The sequence below is a fragment of the Grammomys surdaster genome, unplaced genomic scaffold, assembly GCF_004785775.1.
Source record: "Grammomys surdaster isolate TR1022 unplaced genomic scaffold, NIH_TR_1.0 120245, whole genome shotgun sequence".
Lineage (NCBI taxonomy): Eukaryota > Metazoa > Chordata > Mammalia > Rodentia > Muridae > Grammomys > Grammomys surdaster.
Window position 1 is genome coordinate 3596 of NW_021616187.1, and position 3902 is coordinate 7497.

At 42.8% G+C, this 3902-nt stretch overlaps 1 long non-coding RNA gene across 2 annotated transcripts; it reads left to right on the forward strand.

Annotated features, from left to right (window-relative positions):
* The first annotated feature begins 240 nt into the window (after positions 1 to 240).
* On the forward strand, positions 241 to 3150 carry LOC114635947. 2 transcript variants are annotated; one of them, XR_003713554.1, is made up of 3 exons: positions 241 to 346; positions 1603 to 1753; positions 2864 to 3150. It is a non-coding gene; the product is annotated as an uncharacterized LOC114635947 (long non-coding RNA). The 2 variants fall into 2 exon arrangements; XR_003713553.1 differs by lacking the exon at positions 2864 to 3150 and having other exon boundaries at positions 1603 to 2179.
* The last annotated feature ends 752 nt before the right edge of the window (positions 3151 to 3902 follow it).

A 3902-nucleotide genomic window follows, 5' to 3' on the forward strand; every position in this document is an offset into this window, starting at 1 on the left:
GAAGAATTTTCTTAATTGAGGGTTCCTCCTCTCAGATGACTTTAGGTTGAGTCAAGTTGACATGAAACTGTCCAGCACACATGGCAAGCATTAGCTATTCTCAACTAAATGACTGGGAAGATTGCACTGAGTGAACACAGCATCAGGACTTCATGTACCTGTACTTACTTTGACTGCTGTCTCTCTGATTAAACCGAAGTTTTTAATACTTGGTTCTTTTGTTTTCTCCAACTTTGAACTAGCCACGTACATCTTCATGTGATCAGCCAGGATTTTGATTCTCCTTGCCTTAAAAACAAAAAGCATTGGAATTCTTTCAATACAGAATACTTTCTGGAATCACAAGGTAAATAATATTCTGTCTTTATTTATTTTTTAATATTTACTTCATTTTCTTAGATGTTTTACTGTCTGACTACAATCTGGTCTCAAATGACTCACATACATTTAGTGATCTCTATAAAAACCACTCCTAAAATGAAGAAGGATGTTTTATTGTAATAGGATTGCTACTTTGCTGTGAACATCCTGGAGAGACCCAGTTAGGTCTTATATCAGGGTCAAAAATGTTTTGTTTTGACAGCAGATAAGTTATTGCCTGCTCAGTAATGTTAATGCCAGTTAATGCCAGGTGTTCTGAAGTTAGGAAGCTGAGTTAGATTCCTCACTGGGAAGATGTGTGTGATCAGGATCTGAATCTGACAGTTGCTGGAGCCTGTGCTAGCCAGACTTTGTCACTGTGTCATTATAGTGACATAACCTACGAAGTTAAGACTGTATGTAGGTTCATATTTGAGAGGACTTGTCCGTGGCTCTGATGCTGGGCTTTGGTGAGGCTGAAGACTGGCAGGGAGGACGGCGAGGAGCAAAGCTACTCACTTCTCGTCAGTCAGCAAGCAAGAGAAAGTGGAGGGGGGGACTCAGGGAAGGGACCTGGGACAAAACACAACGTCAGGGCTGTCCCCAGTGAATTATTTTCTCCAGCTATATCCCGTCTCCTAAAGTTGTTACCTCCTGACTGAATACTACGAACAGCTGGGGACCACTCTTTCAGTACCCGAGGCTTTATTTGGGATACTTCATGTCCAAACACTAAGGAGTTTTTGGATGAAGAGGGGCTCAGTAGTTCTGTCTCTTGTGGCAGGAGTTGAGCAGGTGTCTCTCCTGCTCTGTTAGCAGTGGTGCAGGGATGCTATGTAAGCATCTGTGGGATGTAAGTCCTTTCCCAGGATATTTTCTATGCAACTTCAGTACTGCTGTGGTCTTAATGAGGCAGCTACTATTTTGCAAAGAGCCACCCGGGGAAAAGTATGATGATAAGCCCATGATGTAGTTACATAGAGTGTGTCCTGAAGGAGTGTATCATCTCAAATGTAGGCTGCTCAGACTTAGAATCTGGTCAAGTACATTTTCTCAGTGTGAAGTCTAACTTTAAGGTATGAGCTTTAGGATGCTGGGTATGTTGATTAGAGTCACTTTTTTTTTCTTTTTTTCTTTTTTCTTTTTCTTTTCTTTTTTTTTTTTTTTTTTTTTTAGCTTTTTTCTTGGTATCTTACTGGCTTTCCAAAATAACTGGGATCTGCTATTTACTTGTGTTTGTAGCTGTGATCAAGATGGTTCAGGAAGCTGGCAGAGTAACTGTTAAAGATGGGACTTGTGAACTCTTGAAGCTGCCTCTCCGTTGCCATGAGTGTCAGCAGCTGCTGCCTTCCATCCCACAGCTGAAAGAGCACCTCAGGAAGCACTGGGGCAGGTGACATTTGCCTTGGCGACCGAGTGCAGTGCTAGCATTTGTCTGCATTGTCCATGCTCTGTTCAATTCTGAACTAAAGCATACAGCTCTTCAAAACAAAGCTTATTTATTCTTGAGCAGCAACATATAGAGTGACTCTGGTTGAGGAACTGGGAATTCGGGCTTGTATAGTCTGTGCTGAGGGCAGCCTGGGCAGTGTGAACTGTCAGTAAACAGTATAGTCTGTTCTGAGAGTAGCCTGAGGCAGTGTGAACTGTCAGTGAACAGTATAGTCTGTGCTGAGGGCAGCCTGGGCAGTGTATATTGTTAGCTTTAGGCAAATTTTACTGAGGCTTCAGCCACTACTTTTGAGAATTACAGACATTTAACTAAACTTTAGAGAATGTTTCCCCAATGTATCTTGGAATAAACTGATGTTGCAAAATAGTTCATTTAATTTGAACCTAATACTATATAGTTTAGCATATCGATATATATATATATATATATATATATTTTTTTTTTTGGTTTTTCGAGACAGGGTTTCTCTGTGTAGCCCTGGCTGTCCTGGAACTCACTCTGTAGACCAGGCTGGCCTTGAACTCAGAAATCTGCCTGCCTCTGCCTCCCAAGTGCTGGGATTAAAGGCATGTGCCACCACCGTCCGGCTAGCATATCGATATTAAAAGTGAATATTTGGTTATAAACTGGGAGGGGTGTCTGTATCAGACAGTGTAAGAATGTCAGGTATAATGGAGAACATTCGGAGAATGAGATGACCATGCTTACATTTCTTCATTCTGCCCAAAATAGATGTTTTTAGACTGGGGCGAGTACATGCTGCTCTTCCTGAGGACCTGAGTTTTCTTCCCAGCCCCCACATCAGATTGCTCACAGCCACCTATTGCTCCAGGGGATGCTACACCCTCTCCTGACCTCTGTGGGCACTGCATTCAAGTACACAAACCTGAATACAGATACACAGTCATACACAATTAAAATCTTTAAAAAATTAGATCTCTTAGAGAAAGAAGTGTAAATAATGACTTATAGGAACCAGAAAAGGGACACAAGGCGTCGGGGTATTATTTATCCTGTAACTGTCTCTCCCAAATGGGCTTTTATCACTAGGGGGAAGAAGACTGTCTGGACTCTGGATTACTTGACAGACGTGTCATTGCACAATTAGTTAAAGCCTTCCTTCAGAAGCAGCAGAAGGGATGATGGGAGACTGCAGAGTAGAAGAAAGCCGGCCACATCTAAAGTCAAGCACAGTGGCAAACTCTCCTGCAATCCCAAAGTTAGGAGGCGGTGGAGCCAGGAGGGCCAGGAGTTCCAGGTTATCCTTGTCTATATGGTGAGCTTGAGGTCTGGACTACATGAGACGGTGTGTCACATAAGCAAATAAAATATTTCAAAGGGGGAAATAAAATTATATCTGAAGTGCCAAAGCATATTATTTTGCCCATTTGACCTTGCCCAGACAAGACAATTTTATCAAAGCAGTTGTTAGACTCTGGAATAACTCCCACAGGCTCATGTTTCAGAGTGGTAGGTCCTTTCCTTGCAGTGTTATTTAGATGGCTGTGGAGCCATTAGGAAGTGAAGCCTGGCTGGCAGCAGTGGATCTCCAGGAGCAGGCTTTTGAAGGTTATACCCGTTCCTGGTTGGGCTTCTTTACCTCCTGTGATCTGACCACCCATCTCTCCTAATGCAGATTGACACACTGTGTGTGTGTGTGTGTGTCTGTGTGTGTGTGTGTGTCTGTGTGTGTGTGTGTCTGTGTGTATAGACAAGAGGACAATTTCTGGACGTCATTTGTCTCCACCATGTGGATCCTGGGGATTGAACTCATGTCATTGGGCTTGGCTGTAAGTGTCTTTGCCCACTGAGTTCCAGTAAATCAGAAATACTCTTTTTAAAAAGTAATAACTTAATTCTCAAGTAAACACACACACACACACACACACACACACACACACACACACACACACACGCCCCTCCTAAGCCTATTTAGTACTATCTTACGTAAATGTTTAGGGCTGACCACTTGGGATTGGATGGCTGAACAAAGGACTTTCTCCTGGAGAAGACTGATTCCCCCTGTTGGTAGCCATCGATTACTTGTAGTTCTTCCTCTAGGGGTGGGGCACTGTGAAATTTCCCCTGT